Consider the following 22,995-nt stretch of genomic DNA (forward strand, 5'->3'; position numbering starts at 1 on the left):
GGCGGTGGCGGCAGCCGCGGCCATGATAAATGAAGCGTAGCCAGTACCCTGGAGCCGGGGTGCATTATCACCACTCGTACCACAGTTACAACATGAGCACCCTGCAGTAAAGCCCCCTCTCCAGTTCCCAGAGCTACATGAGCAACGGCATCGCTAATGGTAAGTTTTTGAGATGTGGAACGTATCGTCTGCGTTTCCATTAATTTTCTATGGGGAAAGTTGCTTTGATATACGAGCGCTTTGGTTTACGAGCATGCTTCTGGAACGAATTATGCTCGCAAACCAAGGTACCACTGTATTAATAAATTGTACAAGAGATTAGAACATAAACTATTTTTTGGAAATTAATTTGGCCCCAAATTAATAAATTATTAGAAAATCATGTAGGACTCTCATATGACACATTTGGTACAGCTATGAGAACTCAGAGTCCGATTTCTGCAAATAATAACAAGTTATTATTAATATTGACAGGGGTCGCCATGCCACAAATTACTCAAAATTGGAAGGATTATACGAAATTAAATTATACATTTTGGTGGAACTCAGTTTGTCATATATATAAAATGGAAAAGGTGTTAGCTTTACAACAAGGGAATCTTCATAATTTCAAAAAAATTTGGGAACCATTGACTAGTTATTCTAATGATCAGATTTCATAGCACATTGGTAGTAGATATATAGGGGTGGGATGGGGAATGTATATCATTTGGAAATAGGAATTTGAAAAAAGGGGGGATTTATTATATATGATAAGATGATTTGTTTGTATTTACAAGTGTTATGTGATAATTGATTATAATATGTATAAATCATTTGTTGTAAGAATGCAAAAATGAATAAATAAAATAATAAAAAAAAAGAACAGAAACTATGGGGTCCTTTTACTAAGGCTAATCGGTTAGCGCACCTTAGTAAAACAGGGCCTTAGTAAAAGGATCCCTATATATTTTAGGACAAAATTTTTCATCTTTTATGGTTGAAAGAAGAATCATTAGTAAATTTCTGAAATAAATGCGTCTTCAATGCTTTACGAAAAGTGTGTAGATGGAAGAGAAACTGATTAGAGAAGGAAGGTCATTCCAAACTTTCACGAATAAAAAAGAAAATGATCGACAAAAATTGGCCATAGTTTTTATTCCTTTAACAGTGGGAAAGCCAAGTTTATATTTCTGAGAGCTCCTAGAATTAGAGATTTCTTGTGAATTAAATGAGACAGGGAGCAAAGGAGAAAAAAGATACCATACGGGATTTTGAAAATTACAGTTGCACACTTAAATTGGATCCTCCAGTAGACAGGAAGCCAGTGAGCAGATATATATTGATTCACCATTTTTGTCCCGTGTGTCTGTCGTCATTAGATTGTAAGCTCTTTCAAGCAGGGACCGTCTCTTGCATGTTTAATGTACGGCGCTGCGTGCATCTGGTGGCGCTATGGAAATAATAAATAGTTGTAGTAGTAGTATACTTCTCCCTCCCTATTCGCGGGGATTAGGGGCAGAAACGGCCCACGAATAGGGAAAATTGGCGAAGAACTTTTGGGCCGGCTCTGACCCACCCCCGGACCTTACCTAGTGGTCAAGCGGTGACGCGGGGCAGGAGCGACATTCCTGCAACAGATCGCTCCTGCCCCGCGTCACCGCTAGACCACCAGGTAAGGTCCATGCTCCTGGGGCGGTTGCTCGCCTCCTCCGCCTCCGATTGCCCCCCTCCACCTCCGATCACCCCCCCTCCTCCTCTGATTGCCCCCTCCTCCTCCGATCGCCCCCTCCTCCTCCGAATGCCCCCTCCTCCTCCGATCGTCCCCTCCTCCTCCGATCGCCCCCTCCTCCTCCGATCGCCCCCTCCTCCTCTGATCGCCCCCTCCACCTCCGATCACCCCCCTCCTCCTCCGATCGGCCCCTCCTCCTCCGATCGCCCCCTCCTCCTCCGATCGCCCCCTCCTCCTCTGATTGCCCCCTCCTCTTCTGATCGCCCCCTCCTCCTCCAACCGCCCCCTCCTCCTCCGATCACCCCCTCCTCCTCCGATCGCCCCCCTTCTCCTCCGATCACCTCCCTCCTCCTCTGATCGCCTCCCTCCTCGCCCCATTCCAAGTCCTGGGGCCGATTTTTCGATGTGGGCTGCAAACGAGCAATTCTTAGTGGGGGGGAGGCCTGGGGAAAAAAAACACACAAATAATCGAAACCTCGAATAGGGAGGTGGAAGTGTAATAGTAATAATGTCAGAACATTTACCACCCCCTAAATAGCCGATGACAAGTGCTCTCGTGTTAATTATTTGCAGCTGTACTGACAACATTAGCATACATTCAATTTTGCCACCACAGTAAAAATAGGTGTAGTGCAGTGGTATCAAACTCGTGGCCCACCAGGTACTATTTTGCAGCCCGCGGTCTATACTAGTACTGTCTGTGCTAGTGCTGCCCGCTCTTTGCAGTGTCCTCCAGCTTCCCCCCTGGCCTCCCGCTCTTACCTTCAGATAATTACCGCAGCCTGCAGAGAGGATCGCCGGTGCTGTAGCGATCTTTGTAGGCTGCCGTTGTCTTCAGCAGCACGTTCCCTCTGCTGTGATCCTGCCCCTGACATCAGAGGAGGGGCGGAACCGCGGCAGAGGGAATGTGCTGCGGAGGCCGATGGCAGCCTGCAAGGAACGCTACAGCACCGGCGATCCTCTCTGCAGGCTGCGGTAAATAGCTGAAACTGAGACCGGGAGGCCAGGGGAGAAGTTGGAGGATGCTGCAAAGAAGAGTTTTACCTCATGCAAAATTCTCATTTCTTTGATGAGACATTAACTTTTTTTTCTGCGTCTCTCCAAGTACCGACAAATCCAAAATGTGGCCCTGCGAAGAGTTTGAGACCACTCGGTGTAGTACATGGGAAAATTCACGTTAAAATGTGCTAAGCTGGAGCTTAATAAAAGGAACCCTGTATGTTTTTTTTACATTATTATTCTTGAAAACAGTAGGGAGATAAATCTCAGTAAAACTTTCTAAATTATATGGCCCTAACTTTAATTGGTATTTGATTTTACAAGAGATCTGGCAGCTCTAGAGGAGCAAAAAAAAAAAAAAAAAAAAAAGATTAAGCACGATGTTTTCCACTAAAAGAAAGGAACTCAGATGGAATAATGGATTTAGGAACCAGTTGGAAACTTTGATTATCAGAAAAATTACTGAAGTGCAAAAAGCAGGCCACCAGGAGCCATAAAAGTCAGGATAAAAATCACAGTCTGCAAGCGCACCGTTTAAATTGGTGTGAAAGGAACAGTTAGAACATAACAAGCCATAGAGATAATCTCTTTTTACGGGAAAGGTCTAGTCTAGTCACTGGTCCCAGATATCAGTTTTGTATCTTATGGGCCGAGCATAAAAAAAATGTCCTCTCCAATGTCTTATATCTTATCTTTTGTGCAGTGAAAGCATTTTTTTCCCCCACGCATTAAGGTCCATACGTATAAGCTCTCTTCATATCAAGCCGGCCGAGTATCGGTATATTTTCTTTCTTTTTTCACTGAAAATGTAAAAGTTCATGTAAGGCCTTCAGTTTTATTCATGTAGAGTAGTTCCTATTATCTTCCTAAAGTCATGCAAAAAGACATTGCAAATGCATCAAGGAAGTAGCAAGAAAATTTGATTTTTTTTTTTTTTTTTAAAAGGTACTGTATAGTACTCGAATATGAACAGAGGCAACCTTTTTCCCCCCCAAGAAGGAAGAAAAAAGGTTGACTTGAATATAAACCGGTGGGGGGGTGGTTAATATTCAAGTGCAGTGCCTTGCCTCTCCATGCTCTGCTGGGCTCTGCACCCTGTTTCCCCCTCCCTCGCTGCTCTGCCAGGCCCTGCATCCAGCCCCTCTCAGCTTTTTTACAGCTTAGTATTCTCCCCCGCTCCGAATTTCATCCTTGGTTGTCAATAACAAATTAATGCATTAAAGAAAAATATTTACAAGTCAGTTCTATAACTGGACTTGAGCAGCTGTGTGCATCTTGCTCACGTAAGTGGACAGAAGAGCAGAACTCACATGCATGTGTGCACCAGTGTTCCTTCTAAGCTGAGCAGGGGTCCTCCAGCTACAGGCCTTGCCAATGGGGGGTGCTGTTTGACCCTCATGTTGTCAGTAGTGAGTGATCAGCAGGACTCCAGGGAACCTGCCTTTCCCGAGTGATTTAAAACACAATCTTGGTAGCAATGTCCACTCAGCTTAGAGCAGCGGTCTCCACTCCAACCCTTTGCAGGGCCACATTTTGGATTTGTAGGTACTTGGAGGGCCTCAGAAAAAAATAGTTAATGTCTTATTAAAGAAATGACAATTTTGCATGAGGTAAAATTCTTTATAGTTTATAAATCTTTCCTTTTGGTTAAGTCTTAATATTAATATTGTCATTTATAGCTAAATAATAATAATAACTTTATTTTTGTATTCCGCAATACCACGAGCAGTTCAGAGCGGTTTACAGAGGAAGAGACTGTACACAGACAGCGAAGTTACAAAGAAAAATTTTCTAATTACATTGGTAAGCCGGGAGTAGCTAGATCTATCCGGAAGTGTTTCAGAGAAGTTGCTAGGTAGGAAGGAGTCAGAGGAATTTGTCAAAGAGATAGGTTTTAATTCTGAAGGATTGGTAGGAGGGTGAGTTGGAAATGAGGGTGGTTAGATATTTATTCCATTTATATGATCAAGAAACGGTTTTATTTTACTTTTGTGATTATGATAAACATACCGAGGGCCTCAAAATAGTACCTGGCGGGCTGCATATGGCCCTCGGGCCATGAGTTTGAGACAACTATTCTATAAGATAGCGCATAAGTGTTAATACCTGTAACTATAGCGTAGCGGGGAATATACATGTAACTACATGTACATGTAGGCAGGGCATGGATGTATCTCCAATATACATGCACGTAATTTTATGTGAATGAAATGTGAAGGACTGCAATATTTCTGATATGAGAAAATGTTCCAGAAGCTGAGAAAGGAAGATACTGGAAGATGATATAATAATTATAAATACTTGAAAGGGACAATATGCTAATTGGACAATATTGCCCAATGTTATATATATATATATATATTTAATAAGGAAAACATACTATAAAAGTCTATAAAGAAAAAATTAAATTGATTCCAAGGAAGATTTATTTTATTTGAAGTGATGAGCTGTACTACCGCCCACCTGGACAACCTGAAGAAATCGACCAGGACCTGGAGGCAGAACTAAGGCAGGTATGCAGAAGCGGAAATGTGGTGGTGATGGGGGACTTCAACTATCCTGGGACAGACTGGAGTATTGGGCACTCAAACTGCGCAAGGGAGACCAATTTCCTAGAGGTCATGAGGGACTGTTTCATGGAGCAACTGGTCATGGAACCAACACGGGGTGACGCCACTCTTGACCTAATCTTCAACGGACTAGGGGGGCCAGCAAAGGAGGTGACAGTATTAACCCCGCTAGGTAACAGTGATCACAAAACGATCCAGTGCAGGCTAGAAATTGGATCATCAAAGGGAAAAAGAACCACAACGACGGCACTCAACTTCAAAAAAGGAAATGGTGGGAAAGAAACTCAAAGGCAACATAGGGAAGATGGAATCCGTAGAAAAAGCCTGGACCTTACTCAAGGGAACTGTGCACGAAGCGCAAAACCTGTGCATCCCCAAGTTCAGGAAAGGGTGCAAAAAAAATAGAACAAAAAACCCAGTGTGGATAACAAATGCAGTGAAGAAGGCGATAAGCGACAAGAAAGCATTGTTCAGAAAATGGAAAAAAGACCAAACAGAGGAGAACCAAAAAGTGCTCAAAGAACACCAGAAGGAGTGTCACCGAGTGGTTAGAAAAGCAAAAAGAGAATACGAAGAGAGACTGGCAGAGGAAGCAACAAACTTCAAGTCGTTATTCAGATACGTCAAGGGGAAGCAACCGGCAAGAGAAGAAGTGGGACCATTGGATGATGGAGATAGAAAGGGAGTAGTAAAAGAAGAGAAAGAGATAGCTGACAGGTTAAATGAGTTCTTCACGTCAGTCTTCACGGTGGAGAATACAACCAACATTCCGGAACCCGAGGAGATCGCAATAGGAGACCAAGATGATAAACTGGTCAATTTAGAGGTAAGCCAAGAAGATGTACTCAGGCAGATAGACAGACTAAAGAGTGACAAATCGCCAGGTCCGGACGGCATTCACCCAAGGGTACTCAAGGAACTAAAAAACGAAATAGCGGAGCCACTTCGACAGATATACAGCCTATCCTTAAAAACTGGAGAGATCCCGGAGGATTGGAAAATAGCAAATGTTACGCCCATCTTCAAGAAGGGCTCAAGGGGCGACCCAGGAAACTACAGGCCGGTGAGCCTGACCTCAGTCCCGGGAAAGATGATGGAGGCACTAATTAAAGACAGCATCTGTGAACACACCGAAAAAAATGGGCAGCTAAAACCGAGTCAACATGGCTTCTGCAAGGGCAGGTCATGCCTCACCAACTTATTGTACTTCTTTGAGGGGGTGAACAACCAGGTGGATAAAGGGGAATCTATAGACATCATTTACCTTGACTTCCAAAAAGCCTTCGACAAGGTACCACACGAGAGACTGCTTAAGAAGATATGGAACCACGGGGTGCAAGGGGAGGTCCACCGATGGATCAGAAACTGGCTGGCAAACAGGAAGCAGAGGGTTGGAGTAAAGGGCCATTACTCAGGCTGGAAAGGGGTCACGAGCGGAGTTCCACAGGGGTCGGTGCTAGGACCGCTCCTGTTCAATATTTACATAAACGACCTAGAGGCGGGAACCAAGTGTGAGGTCATTAAATTTGACACCAAACTATACAGCAGGGCTCAAACCAGGGAAGACTGCGAAGATCTCCAAAAGGATCTAACGCAGCTGGAAAAGTGGGCCGAAAAATGGCAAATGAGCTTCAACATAGGGAAATGCAAGGTCATGCACGTGGGGAAAAAGAACCCGATGTTCACATACAGAATGGGGGGAACACCGCTAGGGGTCAGTAACCTGGAGAGAGACCTGGGAGTGATGGTAGACGCAACACTGAAGGCATCGGCGCAGTGCGCCACAGCCTCAAAGAAAGCAAACAGAATGTTGGGTATCATTAAGAAGGGTATTACGACCAGGACGAAGGAAGTCATCATGCCGCTGTATCGTGCAATGGTGCGGCCGCATCTGGAGTACTGTGTCCAGTACTGGTCGCCGTACCTCAAGAAGGACATGGCAGTACTTGAGGGAGTACAGAGAAGAGCAACTAAACTGATAAAGGGAATGGAAAATCTCCCATATACCGACAGATTGAAGCAGTTGGGACTTTTCTCACTAGAAAAGCGGAGACTTAGAGGAGACATGATAGAAACCTTCAAGATCCTGAAGGGCATAGAAAAAGTAGACAGGGACAGATTTTTCAAATTAAGGGGCACCACAAGTACAAGGGAGCACTCGGAGAAATTGAAAGGTGACAGGTTTAGAACAAACGCTAGGAAGTTCTTTTTCACTCAGAGGGTGGTGGATACATGGAACGCGCTTCCAGAGGCTGTGGTAGACAACAAAACATTAAATGGTTTCAAAGAAGGTTTGGATAGATTCCTAGAAGAAAAAGGGATTGAAGGGTATAGATAGGTATAGACCACTACTCAGGCAATGGGCCTGATGGGCCGCCTCGGGAGCGGACCGCTGGGCAGGATGGACCTATGGTCTGCCTCAGCGGAGGCAACTTCTTATGTTCTTATGTTAGGACTTGTTTCATAATAAAAGTTGTGCGTGCAGAATAATTAAGGGCTCCTCTTATTAAATGGCACTAGAGGTTTTTAGCATGGGCCAGTGAGGTAAATGCTTCAATGCTCATAGAATTCGTATGAACATCGGAGCATTTATTTCACCGGTCCATGCTAAAAAACCTCTAGCGCCGTTTAGTAAAACCCAGCGCAAATGCATTTTAAACAAAGAATGGAAATTTCTTGATCATGTGAAGAGTGTAGGGTTGGAATGTTGGAAATAGCACGTCCATGTCGGGGCATTCTCATTTCCCCCATATTTTATAGAAAGCTCTGCATGTACTTTACTAGAACCTTATGCTTTCTGCCACTGTTGATCCTTATTGAATTTGCCCTTGAATGACCTTGAAGTGCATTTACAGTGCAGCTTGAAAGGCATTTGAGGAAAACTATGAAAAATGTATTTCGGCCTTGTTCTCTGAATGTCAGATAGCTTTGGAAACTTAAAAGGAAATAGATTTCAAATTTATTTGAATAAGAGCTTGTAATCCATGATATTTATATTGGAGAGCACCATAAAATATTGAAAACCTCTGGAGACAATATATTTCTTTTCTTTTTTTTATATAGCATTTTCAATAAATGTTCACACAAGAAACATATACAAGATTTGGAAATCAAAAGGTAAAATTACAATCTAATTAGATCAATAAAAACGGGAAATTCAATCATGCCCACATTAAAAGTAGAGGAGTGCAATTATAATGCAAGAAATATATTTTAAAAAAGAACAAAAAAAGAAAGATATCTTCTTTCCTTAACTTCTACAGGCACCATTTTCAATTATATACTCCTCATTAGAAATCAGCTAACTTAAACCTGAAAATTAAAAACATCATTTTTGATCAAGAAATTGTATTAACTGAGTAGGATCCTAAAAATATAGGGCTCCTTTTACGAAGCTGCGTTAGGCATTAACGCACGGAATAGTGCACGCTACATTGCCCCGCATGCTAGACGCTAATGCCAGCATCGAGCTGGCGTTAGTTCTAGCCGCGTGGCGTGCGGTAATATCCTGCGTGTGCTAAAAACGCTAGTGCACCTTAGTAAAAGGAGCCCATAATCTTTACTTTGAAAAGTTACCAGAAATTTAAAGGGGAACTTCAAGAAAAATGTGGTTCCAGATTCCACAACTCGAGGCTTTAGTGCTAAAAGCCCTTCCTTCTTAGTTGGGTTGATCTCGCCATGTCAAGGAATATCTGTATCTTAGCACCACAAACAGAGCATTTTTTATTTTTAAAATAAAGTTTCATAATTAGTGACTTATTACTCTCATTCAAAGAAGTTACCAGAAGAGTGGTTCTAGACTGTCTTAAATTTGGAGAGTCCTCAAGAAACCATGTCAAGTCTATATCAGTAGACTCCAACTGGTCCACTCCTTGAAGGATTGAAATTTTTTGTTTAACAGGTATATAATAAAGAGTAGAGATAGACACTATATCTGAATTCTCCATACCCAAAATCTCCCTGAGATACTTTCGAAAAAGAATTTCAGGAGAGATTAGGTGAGTTTTAGGAAAATTTATCATTCTTAGATTTCTAGACCTTGCAGCATTCTCCATCGACTCAAGTGAGTCTGACCTCGGTTCCGGGGAAAATGGCAGAAGCACTGATAAAAGAAAACATCGATGAACATTTTGAAAGAAACGAACTTCTGAAAACCAGCCAACATGGTTTCTGCAGGGGAAGACCGTGCCTGACTAACTTACTGCACTTCTTCGAAGGAATTAACAAACAAATGGACAGAGGAGACCCCATAGACATCATATACCTAGATTTCCAGAAAGCCTTTGACAAAATGCCTCATGAACGTCTACTCCGGAAACTGAAGAACCATGGGGTGGACGGAGACGTGCATAGATGGATCAGAAACTGGTTAGAAGGTAGGAAACAGAGGGTAGGGGTGAAGGGCCACTACTCAGACTGGAGAAAGGTCACGAGTGGTGTTCCGCAGGGCTCGGTGCTCGGGCCACTGCTTTTTAACATATTCATAAATGATCTAGAAACAGGGACGAAGTGTGAGATATTAAAATTTGCGGACGACACCAAACTATTTAGTAGAGCTCGGACAAAGGAGGACTGCGAAGAATTGCAAAGAGACTTGGACAAACTAGGGGAATGGGCAGAGAGATGGCAGATGAAATTCAATGTTGGGAAGTGTAAAGTATTGCATGTGGGAAGCAAAAACTCGAGGTATAATTATGCGATGGGAGGGATGTTTTTGAATGAGAGTACCCAAGAAAGGGACTTGGGGGTTATGGTGGACATGACAATGAAGCCGACAGCACAGTGCGCAGCTGCCGCTAAGAGAGCGAATAGAATGCTAGGTATAATCAAGAAAGGTATTACAACCAGAACGAAAGAAGTTATCCTGCCGCTGTATCGGGCAATGGTGCGTCCACATCTTGAGTACTGCGTCCAGTATTGGTCACCGTACCTTAAGAATGATATGGCATTGCTCGAGAGAGTTCAGAGGAGAGCAACACGACTGATTAAGAGGATGGAAAGCCTTTCATATGCTGAGAGATTGGAAAAACTGGGACTCTTTTCCCTAGAAAAGAGAAGATTAAGAGGGGATATGATAGAGACTTACAAGATCATGAAGGGCATAGAGAGAGTAGAGAGGGACAGATTCTTCAAACTTTCAGAAAATAAAAAAACAAGAGGGCATTCGGAAAAGTTGAAAGGAGGCAAATTCAAAACTAATGCTAGGAAGTTCTTCTTTACACAACGTGTGGTGGACACCTGGAATACAATTCCAGAGGAAGTTATAGGGCAGAGTACAGTACTGGGGTTTAAGAAAGGTTTGGACAAATTCCTGCTGGAAAAGGGGATAGAGGGGTATAGATAGAAATTTACTGCACAGGTCCTGGACCTGTTGGGCCGCCGCGTGTGCGGACTGCTGGGCGCGATGGACCTCGGGTCTGACCCAGCGGAGGCATTTCTTATGTTCTTACGTTCTTATGTTTAGATGAATAGTATGGGAATCCTTCATTGAGGACATGGAGAATGTAGGTTAGAGACCTTTTTTTTTCAATATTAATCATACGTGAATCTAAGATTTTAATATTGGAATCGACATTCTCCAGTTTCTTCTACAACTTCTTTGGAAAATTCTTGCGATTGAGATATAACTGATTTCAATAATTTCTCCATCCTGGAGACAATATATTTCTGATTTTATTTTCTGGAAGATGGGTTAATGTTGAAAGAAAAGTCCAAAATTTTACACCACATAGAGAGAGGCCCTTTTACTAAAGTGCAATAAGCACTTAGGCCCAGATTCTTTAAACGGCTGCCTAAAAAGTGGTCATCGATCACATGCCAATGAAGGCTTACATTTCTAGTACCTATCTTTTGCCAAGAATTGAGCCTACATAAGGGAAGAAACATCTCTAAATTATTTCAAATCAAAATTAAAGGCCTTCTTGTTTAAGGATGCCTTTGATTTATAACCGTCTTAATAAGTACGTCATACGATTATTCTTTTATTAATGTATATGTTTGCTTTCCTTCTATGGCTCTTTCCTATTTATAATGTAGTTCCTGCCCTTTACCTGCTGTTCCAGTACATTTGTTTCATCTTGATGATTTCTGTTCTAATTATTTGTAGTCCTGATTGTCTCAAGAAGTCCTGTACTAATATTTGTATTTGATATAATACCCATTTTATTTGATGTATTTCGCCTAGAATTCTGAATAGGCGGTATAACAAATTTTTAATGATTTTGGAAACATTATGGCATACTAGTGACCTGGATTGGCCACCATGAGAACGGGCTACTGGGCTTGATGAACCATTGGTCTGACCCAGTAAGGCTATTCTTATGTACTTAACACCGCTTTTGATGTTAGCCATGCGCTGGTAGGCGCGTCTAGAGGCGTGATTCTGGCGCCTTTTCTTTAGGCACCAGTAGGTGCTTTAAATTTAATGTTGCTTGCCATTTCAAACAACATTTTCTAATTAGCTTAGGCACCGGTAGGGCGCCTACTGGTGCCCGAGTTTAGGCATAAATAATCACGCAGAATGAGGGAACACGCTTCAACCTAGCAATTATATAAAGCAACTAGTGTGCGTTTTATTCTTTTCCTTTCCTGCTGAGGGTGTGACATATATTTATAACAATATAAAAAAACAGCCTCAAAGACTCAACAAGCATAGAGAGCAGGACAGCTACCCAAATGAACAATACTTTTCTGGAGCACAGAAAAGCATAGTTCATTTGGGCAGTTGTCCTGCTTTCTAAACCCAAGATTAGGCGCCATTTATAGAATTTCCCTCTTAATGCGTGGTTAATATCCCCTAGCCCCTCCCCCAGACCTGCCCATCCCGGCCCCAGTGGACTTTTAACTTGGACTTGAACACTGCCAGGAGTGCAACTAAGGCCCAGATTCTCAAAAGTGTAACACTATCGCTAAACTGTTTTCCAACAGTTTAGCCTGCACGCACTTTAGCAGTGGATTATCAACACGGCTTATCTCTGTTTTTATTGAGGTTTCTAGCAGTCTCCGACACTGACATGCAAATGGGCTCTTCAACATTAAAATGAGCACTCCGGTGAATTCTTTTATAATCGCACGAGAAGAGGTAAGAGGACGTGTTAGTAGGACGCTGGGAAAAATGTATCGCAAAACAGGATGATTATGTGGAAAGTGAAATAATTTGCTTTTTTTCAAGTTTTAAGTTTTATTAGGATTTTATATACCGCCTATCAAGGTTAAAATAGCGTTATAAAAAATAAAGTGCGGAAACTTTTGAAGATCCCTCGGATTTATACTATACGCCATCCAGAAGTGTATGTATTATTTTTGCAGAATATCAAAATTCAATAGACTTGTAAGGTTGGGGTGTACAATTTTGCTAATCTGTTGATTCACATTTAGGAGTCATGTCATATAGGCTCCATAAGACTTCAGTAAAGGGGAAATAATCTGCTATGATTTGTAGCCACGCCTGTCTGGCAAAGGAACCAAGACATGAATGCCACCACGGCTAACCATCAAAATGGCCGATATTGTGTAATGTGATGCATGTGGGAAAGAGGAACCTGAACTATAGCTACGTGATGCTGGGTTTTGTGTTAGGAGTCACTGCCCAGGAAAAGGATCTTGGGGTCATTGTTGAGGATACGTTGAAACCCTCAGCTCAATGTGGCGGCTAAGAAAGAAAATAGAATGTTAGGAATTATCAGGAAAGGAATGGAGAACAAGGATGAAAATGTTATAATGCCCTTGTATCGCTCTATGGTACGACCACACCGCAAATACTGTGTGCAATTCTGCTTGCCGTATCTCAAAAAAAGATATAGTGGAATTAGAAAAGGTACAGAGAAGGGCAACAAAAAATGATAAAGGGGATGGGACATCTTCCCTATGAGGAGAGGCTAAAGCCGCCAGGGCTTTTCAGCTTGGATAAGAAAAATTTGCAAATAACTTTAGAACCGACTCTGAACCACCCCTCTATCCCTTCCCAACTCTTTGAGGTCGCCACACCTTACTTTTTAAAGCCTGGTGGTCTAATGGTGAAGTGAGGCGGAAGCAGGAGCATAGGAATATCACTACTGCCCCCCTTCACTGTTAGATCACCACATTATAAAGTAAGTTGTGGAGAGGTCCGGGAGGCGGGTGGGAGGCAGGAGTGGTTTAGAGATTCACAAATAACCAAATTTGCAAGTTCTAAACCCACGAATATGGAGGAAAGAGTGTATACTAACCAAACAACTACTGGTATCTAGCCGGTATATGCATGTATGTTTAACAAGGTATTCCAAATACAACCTTAACAGTCAGCATTTTACTTATTACATTAAAATACATTTTTAGACTGCAGTACCTTCCAGATCGATGCGGTTTATATCATCAAGAGACTGCACACCACATTGAAATACAAAAGAAATATCATCTTCCTGACTGTCCTAAAAATCTTACAAGAAGGAAAGTCGTCATTAATTTTTCAGAAATGCATCCACGAAATCGAGGAAGCAAACCAAATACGCAGTTCCGAATCTCAGCTGGCAGCCTGGTATGCAATTGTTCGATGCAAAAATTTCTTATAAAGACATCCTCGCGCCGGAGGGAACACAATGAAGTTATCCTTAGTGGACAGTCCACCTTAAAAAGCGTAAATTGCTCTAGTAAATATCCGGGCGCCTGACCACGTACGGCTTTGAAGAGTCCCAAATTTAAACCAAACCCTGGCCTCAAAAGGCAACCAATGGAGTCGTCTATAATACGGAGTAACATGATCTGATTTCTTGAAATCAAAAATCAGATGCACAGCAGCATTCTGGATTTTGGGCAATCTATATAAATGTGACTGAAGGCCTGCCAAATGAACTGAATTACAATAGTCCAGTATGCTAATTACCAAGGATTGGACCAGTATTCTGAATGCAATGGGACTGAAAAAAAGATTTAATCAGAAGTAAAGACTTATCGGAGGTAAAATGTTAAATTTACCATTTCTTTTGATGATCACAAGGCACTGAAAACATATTTCTGCAGATTCCTTGACTGAGTACCTGCTGTCCTGAGGTAAATGCGATAACAACTTTGATGCATATTCCTCCTACGCATATCCTGGAATGAAAAGTGAAGTCAGTTTGAAGCAAATGCAAACTGATGTGCTAACGTGAATGCACAGTACAAATGCGATGTGCATTTCTTCAATGAATACACCCATCTGAAAATACCCTGGTAGAGAAAATGTCCTGATGTAAATGTATTGACTTCTGCAAAATATGGGTACCACAAGGCCTTTGGTTCACAGCCAGTTATCCTGAGGTAAATTACAATAAACAACTTTGATGCATATTCCTTCAAGGAATAACCAAAACTGCAAGTTTTGTGCAAATGAAATCTGATGACCTAATGTAAATGCAATGGCACAGCGTCAATGCTCATTTGTACCCTGAATAAGCAAAGATGAAAACTGGCCTGTGGAATACCCTGGCAGAGAAATCTGTCCTGATGTGACCACCATGATAAACAACTTCAGCAAACAAAGGTTTCCCTTGCCTTTTACCTTCATGCCCTGAGGTAAATACAGTAAAGACTTCAATGTGCGTTCCTTCAGTGAATACTCAGAACTGAAAGCAGTTTTTGTGCAGAACTGAACACCATTTTGTGGAATGGATTCCTATGTGCAGGGTTGCCAGATTTTACATTTGTAAAAATATGGACTCCCCTAGACTCGCCCCCCCAGGGCACATAGGCACATAGGTAGGGTTACCAGACGTCTGGATTTCCCCGGACATGTCCAGGGGTCTGGACGGCTTTTCAAAACCAGGCACTTTGTCCGGGTTTTGAAACGCTTCCCCTGAAATTGTGTCGGGCAAGAGGGCATCCACACATACAAGTGCGTGTGATGTCATCACGTCGCCTCCGCACACACGCGGATGACCTCCTGCCCATCCCCGCCCTCTTACGCCTCAGCCCTGCCCCGGGCTCTGGTCGGGCAGGAGATCATCCGCGTGTGTGCGGAGGCGACGTGATGACATCACACGCACTCGTATGTGTGGATGCCCTCTGGCCCGACACAATTTCAGGGGAAGCGTTTCAAAAACCAGACAAAGTGCCTGGTTTTGAAAAGCCGTCCAGGCCCCTGGACATGTCTGGGGAAATCCAGACGTCTGGTAACCCTACCTATGTGCCTTTTTTCAGGGAACGTGCAGAGCTGAAAGCTATTTGTGGAAATAGCCAGATGGAGAAATCTGTGCTGACGTGCATGCAATAAACCACTTTGGCCAACAATTGGGTGTCTCGAGCCCTTTGTTCGCTAGCCTGCCATATCCTGAATTCAGTGGCATAGTAAGTGTCGAGGTTATTAAAAATGTCATACACCGCCTAAATCAGGCTTCTAGGCGGTGTACAATATTTTATAAGAATAAAATATAACACAGATTTAAAATTGGTAGACATCTTTAAGGGAACTTAATACATCCAAGGACGCTTTAACCAAGGACAAACGATCATATGCTGAAAAAACTGGCCCATATAAAATGCTATAAATATGTATGCAGTACTCTGAATAAACAGGACATTTCATTGGTCATGCAACTGCATGTGTGTTCTTTTCTTTCTAATGAGATGCCCCCTCCCCCGATGCATCGGTACCAGAAATGACAGAGTATATATGTGAGGCAGTATTGGGATCTGAACCTTTTCAGACGTGACATCAGAAGAGAGCCTGGACGTGACATCAGAAGAGCCTGAAAGTGACATCAGAAGAGAGCATGGACGTGACATCAGAAGAGAGCCTGGATGTGACATCAGAAGAGAGCCATTAGAAGAGAGCCTGGACATGACATCAGAAGAGAGCCTGGATGTGACATCAGAAGAGAGCCTGGACGTGACATCAGAAGAGCCTGAAAGTGACATCAGAAGAGAGCCATCAGAAGAGAGTCTGGACGTGACATCAGAAGAGAGCCTGGATGTGACATCAGAAGAGAGCCATTAGAAGAGAGCCTAGACGTGACATCAGAAGAGCCTGAAAGTGACATCAGAAGAGAGCTTGGATGTGACATCAGAAGAGAGCCATTAGAAGAGAGCCTGGACGTGACATCAGAAGAGCCTGAAAGTGACATCAGAAGAGAGCCTGGATGTGACATCAGAAGAGAGCCTGGATGTGACATCAGAAGAGAGCCTGGACGTGACATCAGAAGAGCCTGAAAGTGACATCAGAAGAGAGCTTGGATGTGACATCAGAAGAGAGCCTGGACGTGACATCAGAAGAGCCTGAAAGTGACATCAGAAGAGAGCATGGACGTGACATCAGAAGAGAGCCATTAGAAGAGAGCCTGGATGTGACATCAGAAGAGAGCCTGGACGTGACATCAGAAGAGCCTGAAAGTGACATCAGAAGAGAGCCTGGATGTGACATCAGAAGAGAGCCTGGACGTGACATCAGAAGAGAGCCTGGATGTGACATCAGAAGAGAGCCTGGATGTGACATCAGAAGAGAGCCTGGACGTGACATCAGAAGAGCCTGAAAGTGACATCAGAAGAGAGCATGGACGTGACATCAGAATAGAGGTCTGCACGGGAACGGGGATCGCAGGGATCCCGCGGGTCCCGCGGGGATCCCGCGGGTTCCCCCCCTGGCCCACGGGACTCCCACGGGGACGCCCCCCTGGCCCACGGGACTCCCACGGGGATGCCCCCCTGACCCACGGGACTCCCAGGGGGACGCCCCCTGGCCCACGGGACTCCCACGGGGATGAAAACAGCCTACCTAAATTCTGGCGATGCAGGCGTGCAGCTTACAAGTCCGGCGTCGCGGCAGGAAATAGCCATGCTGAGCAGTGAGCTCAGCACGTACACAGATGAAAGCCTTGCTTGCTGATTGGTCCGGCGGCCCCGCCCCGCCGTGCCGCCGGACCAATCAGCAAGCAAGGCTTTCATCTGTGTACGTGCTGAGCTCACTGCTCAGCATGGCTATTTCCCGCCGCGACGCTGGACTTGTAAGCTGCACGCCTGAAAAAGAAATCATCCTGGCCGGGGTCGGTGTCATGCTCCGGAGCTTCTACAGCCTTCCTATCTCCCTCTCCCTTCTACCTGCTTCCGGCCACACCCCCTGCTCCGCGGCTCTCTTCGGCAACTCAGCAGCAGCGATCGACACAAGCTTCTGATGTCGGGGCCTACCCTCTGCGAGTCCCGCTTGTTTCAACTTCCTTTTTCCACAAAGACGGGACTCGTAGAGGGAAGGCCTCGATGTCGGCAGCTTGTCTTGATCACCGCTGCTGATGAGTTGCTGAAGAGAGCCGCGGAGCAGGGGGGTGTTGCCAGGTGCAGGTAGAAGGGAGAGGGCCAGATGCAGGACTCGTGGGTGAGGGAGGAGAAGAGAGAGAGAAAGAGAGAGGGGAGGGAAACAAAAGGAAATATTTCATACTGGGCTGGGCCGGAGTGGAGGGAGGTTGGAAAGATTCTGGCTACCGGGTGCAGTAACAAAGGAAAAGGGGGGAAAGCTGAAAATGGAGATAGTGACACAAAGAAGAGAAAGAGTAAGCAGGACCTACTGAATAAGGATAGAGATACAGAGGGGACATGAAGAGGAGGTGAAATAGAGACATAGAAGTAATGCTGAAAAAGTGGGGGGGGGGAGATAAAGACATTGAAAGGGCAAATGGTGAACATGGGGTAAAGACAAGGACAGAGACAAATGAAGATTCTGAAAAAGTGGTGAGATAGGGATATAGGTAAGATGGACACAAAGAAGGGTGATGCTGGAAAATAGGTGGAATGGTAATTCTGACAAACACAGAAGGGAAATGCTGGATCAAGGAGAGATGGGGCTCAGGCTGGATGGAATGAGGAGAAATGCCTTGTTGGCCCGGAACTTCCTCTCCTACGTCAGAATTGACATCAGGGAGCGGAATGCTGGTCAGCGCGTCGCTTCTGCAGGGAAAGCTTGGGACAGCAGTAGCTTGGGGGCTATTCCCCGATGGCGGTGGCAGCAAACCGAGTGGCTTGGGGGAGGGCACGGAGAAAGAAAGAAAGGGGCAGACAGGGAGACAGAAAGAAGGGGGAACAGGGAGACAGAAAGAAAAAGTTGGGGGAGAGAATGAGGTCTGGAGGAGAGGAAACATACAGGAGGCTGAAAGAAAGGAAGAAAGATTGGATGCACAGTCAGAAGAAGAAAGTGCAACCAGAGACTCATGAAATCACCAAACAGCAAAGGTAGGAAAAATGATTTTATTTTCAATTTAGTGATCAAAATGTGTCTGTTTTGAGAATTTATATCTGCTGTCTATATTTTGCACTATGGCTCCCTTTTACTAAACCGCAATATTGTTTTTTAGCGCAGGAAGCCTATGAGCATTGAGAGCAGCGCGAGGCATTCAGCGTAACTCCCTGTGCTAAAACCTACTATTGTGGTTTAGTAAAAAGGGAGGGGGTGTATTTGTCTATTTTTGTATTTTGTTACCGAGGTGACATTGCATAGAGTCATCTGCCGTGACCTCTTTGAAAAAACCCGGAATATGAATAATTAACATTTTCTCTGCCTTTCATTGTGCTTTGTGTTTTTTTTTAATTTTATTGTTGGTAGATCATTTTGACTTAGTCTTTATAAAGTAGCTCGCAAGCCCATAAAGTGTGGGCACCCCTGCTCTTACTCTGGGGCACCAGACCTCCCTCACGGCACACACACGGCAAATGGAAGAAAGAGGAGAATTTTTGTTCGTAGGGAGGAAGGTACAGAATGTGATAGGGAAGAAAAAGATGAGAGTGAGAAATGTGGCAAGGGAACAATGGGACAGATTGAAAGGGATGCAAGAGGGAGGAATATTGGCCAGTGGTGAAGGGAATGGAGGGAGAGATGTGGCATAGTGTTGGAGAGGGGTGATAGAAGGAGAAATGTTGGGCATGGGGCTGGTGGGCAGGCATGAAAGATGAGAAAGAGATAAATGCTGGACCATGGTAGGGGAAATCAATGGACAGCAACAGAAGAATTTAGAGAAGATGGGAAAGCGGAAAAAAGAAACTGGGACCAACTTTATGGAAAAATAAGTCTCCAGACAACGAAGGTAAAAAATGGAATTTATTGACTAAAATATGTTAGCTTTGGGAAACGTATATGGCAGATGTCTTTGTTTTGTGTTCAAAAGAAAAGGAAATGCATTTCTGGTTTTATTTCTACAGTGTTGAAGTACTTGTTGACCCTTGCTATAACTGGTGGGGATCCCCAAGCACCGCCAGCAGAGGACCTCCTCTAGAGATGGCCAGAACTCCCCTCCACCAAACGCAGCAGTCGCTGGCAGCATCCATGAGCCACTGAGGTGCCAGCATCTGTGACTCAGGGACGCTACTGCTGCCTGCTAAGCTTGGCAAAAGGGACCCACGGGCAACTGCAAAGGAAGTCCTCAGCTGACAGTTTGTGGGTTCTCATCAGCTGAGTATTTATATTTTATATTTATATTAGAGGTTCTGGTAGAAACCCATTTACAAAGTATGTATTCTTTCCAATTAATATTTCCAAATTAATAAAGTCTCTTTGCTTATTTGTAAATGGGTCTCTACCAGAGCCTTTAATTCAGTAGCATAATTAAATAAAATAACTATTTCTGAAGTTTATAGGGAAGGATGGTGACGGAGGGGATTCCTCGCGGGGATGGGTGGGGACGGAGGGGATTTCTCGCGGGGACGGGTGGGGACGGAGGGGATTCCTCACGGGGACGGGTGGGGACAGAGGGATTCCTCACGGGGACGGGTGGGGACGGGTGGGATTTTGGCGGAGACGGGTAGGGACGGGTGGGATTTCTGTCCCCGCGCAACTCTCTACATCAGAAGAGAGCCATTAGAAGAGAGCCTGGATGTGACATCAGAAGAGAGCCTGGATGTGACATCAAAAGAGAGCCATCAGAAGAGAGCCTGGATGTGACATCAGAAGAGAGCCTGGATGTGACATCAGAAGAGAGCCATTAGAAGAGAGCCTGGACGTGACATCAGAAGAGAGCCTGGATGTGACATCAGAAGAGAGCCATCAGAAGAGAGCCTGGACGTGACATCAGAAGAGAGCCTGGATGTGACATCAGAAGAGAGCCATCAGAAGAGAGCCTGGACGTGACATCAGAAGAGAGCCTGGATGTGACATCAGAAGAGAGCCTGGACGTGACATCAGAAGAGCCTGAAAGTGACATCAGAAGAGAGCATGGACGTGACATCAGAAGAGAGCCATTAGAAGAGAGCCTGGATGTGACATCAGAAGAGAGCCTGGACGTGACATCAGAAGAGCCTGAAAGTGACATCAGAAGAGAGCCTGGATGTGACATCAGAACAGAGCCATCAAAAGAGAGCCTGGATGTGACATCAGAAGAGAGCCTGGATGTGACATCAGAAGAGAGCCTGGACGTGACATCAGAAGAGAGCCATCAGAAGAGAGCCTGGACGTGACATCAGAAGAGAGCCTGGACGTGACATCAGAAGAGAGCCATTAGAAGAGAGCCTGGATGTGACATCAGAAGAGAGCCTGGATGTGACATCAGAAGAGAGCCTGAAAGTGACATCAGAAGAGAGCCTGGATGTGACATCAGAAGAGAGCCTGGACGTGACATCAGAAGAGAGCCTGGACGTGACATCAGAAAAGCCTGAAAGTGAGATCAGAAGAGAGCCTGGATGTGACATCAGAAGAGAGCCAAGGCCGGCGCGAGCGGCAGATGGAAGATGCTGCTCGCGCCAGAGAACATTTCAAGAGGTACGAGGAAGGGAGACTCAAGTGGCAGGGGAAGAGTGGTGGGGGCGCATGGCGTGGCGATGCTGGACACCACCGCCCCAGACGTCAACCTCCCACTGCCCTGAAGTATTTCCCTATTCTTAGGGTTACCAGATTTTCCTGAAGTAAAATCTGGACCCATAACTATGCCCCCAGGCCCACCCAGTTCTGCCCCATTCCACCTGGATCATGCCCCATTCTGCCACCCAGCCCCGCCCCCAGACAGCATCCGCCCATGCGTGGATGTGTCGTCGCTGCATTGCATCCGTGGATACCCCTTCCCGATGTGATTTTGATGGGAAGCTTTTCAAAACCCAGCCAAAGTGCGTTTAACACTAGCGCCGGGAAGTGAGTCCATCCTGACGCAGCCTATTTAGCGAAACACCAACTTGTGAATGACCAACGTAATTGTGTGCATTACCAGTAAATAAATAAATATATGAACCTGCTCAGATAGGAGGTTTGGTGTCAGGTCAAAAGCGCGTCGGGACAAAGGCACGCGCAGACAATTGAGTGCAGCGTGGAGGCGCGCACCGAAGAAAATTACTGTTTTTACGGCTCTGATGGGGGGGGCATGGGGGGGAAACCCCCCCAGTTTACTTAATAGAGATCGCGCCGCGTTGTGGGGGTGTGGGGGGATGTAAGTAACCCCCCACATTTTACTGTAAACTTAACTTTTTCCCTAAAAACAGGGAAAAAGTGAAGTTTTCAGTAAAATGTGGAGGGTTACAACCCCCCAAACCCCCCACAACGCCGGCGCGATCTCTATTAAGTAAACTGGGGGGGCTCCCCAACAAAACCCCCCGTCGGAGCCCCTAAAAACTGTAGTTTTCTTTGGCGCGCCCCCCCGTCTTGCGCTCAGTTGTCGGCGCGCGCCTTTGTCTTTCGCGGGGTTGTCTATGAACCAGGAGGTTTGGAGGTCTTTGAACCGATGAGGTCATCTCCCTTTCTATTATGCTTGCTTCGTTTGGCACTTGCAGCATAAGAGGATCTGAGGTTTTTCCTCCTTTAACAGAGATTGTATTAGTTTTGAAACAGCAGCAGTGATACAGAACATCCTTTATATTTCAAAGCTGATTTATGAACTTTAATCTGAAGTAGAGAGGTATTTTTTGGTGAATACGATTGGCTTTCTCTCATTCCTGCATATTGTTTAAGGAAAGCTTTCTCCTCTCCCAACCACACACACAAATTCTCTCCAGTATACCAGCTAATCTGCATTGGCTTTCTTCCAGATTGCTGCTGCATGGATCCTACAGCTATGCTGTAGTCCTAGACCCTGTATCAAGCACATGAAGCGAGGCACTGTACAAAGGAGGTTGCTCCTTGTGTAGTAATGGGTGTGTGTGTGTGGGGAGGAGGTTTGAAGCATAAACCAAATACTCCATGCATAACGTGACCATTTATTTTTTTCATCAAAAGGGACCATTTATTTTTTTCATCAAAAGGGGACATCTATTAATTGTCAGTCCCTCCCCCAATTGTCAGAATTGACGTCGGAAAGAAGACTTCTGTCGGATTTAGCAGCTGTAGTGGCAGGGCAGTTAGAGCAGCAGACAGGGGGAAAGATGGGGAGGCTTTTTTTTTTTTTTTTTGCGGCAGGGAGGGACAGGAAATGATCGCCTGTTTCGTTGTCCCCGAGCACAGCTTCGGGACACTGTCCCTGAAAACGGGACATTTCGGCATCCCAAAGCTGTCTGTGGGGACAACGGGACAGGAGGTCTGAAAACGAGACCGTCCTGTTCAAAACGGGACGTATGGTCACCTTATCCATGCAACATAACTTTTAATAAACGTATGTAGCACAACTGCACAACTTCTAAAGATGCCAGCCCCAACCTGGGTCTGCACCACGATCCTGCTATTGAAAAAAATGAAAAAAAACCCAACAAACGCACCTTTTTAAAATTCACATCCTGAGCACAAAATTCCTGCTGGCAAAGCTCTCTTGCTCCAGCTAGTGAAAATGAAAAATTAAAATGTTCAGATTTTAAATCCTGAGGGTCAGAATC

At 44.7% G+C, this 22,995-nt stretch overlaps 1 protein-coding gene across 3 annotated transcripts in view; it reads left to right on the plus strand.

Moving 5' to 3' along the window:
* The window catches only part of SORCS3 (sortilin related VPS10 domain containing receptor 3), a 1,299,528-nt gene that overhangs the window by 494,486 nt on the left and 782,047 nt on the right, over positions 1–22,995 (plus strand). The window contains exon 1 of one of the 3 annotated variants that reach the window (XM_033941708.1): positions 12,343–12,361. The exons of the other annotated variants lie outside the window; for them this stretch is intronic. The gene's annotated coding sequence lies outside the window, so the exon portion shown is untranslated. Of the gene's footprint in view, positions 1–12,342; positions 12,362–22,995 lie in introns of those variants that run through there. 3 annotated transcript variants of the gene reach the window in all.

The sequence above is a fragment of the Geotrypetes seraphini genome, chromosome 4 (genome assembly GCF_902459505.1).
Source record: "Geotrypetes seraphini chromosome 4, aGeoSer1.1, whole genome shotgun sequence".
Lineage (NCBI taxonomy): Eukaryota > Metazoa > Chordata > Amphibia > Gymnophiona > Dermophiidae > Geotrypetes > Geotrypetes seraphini.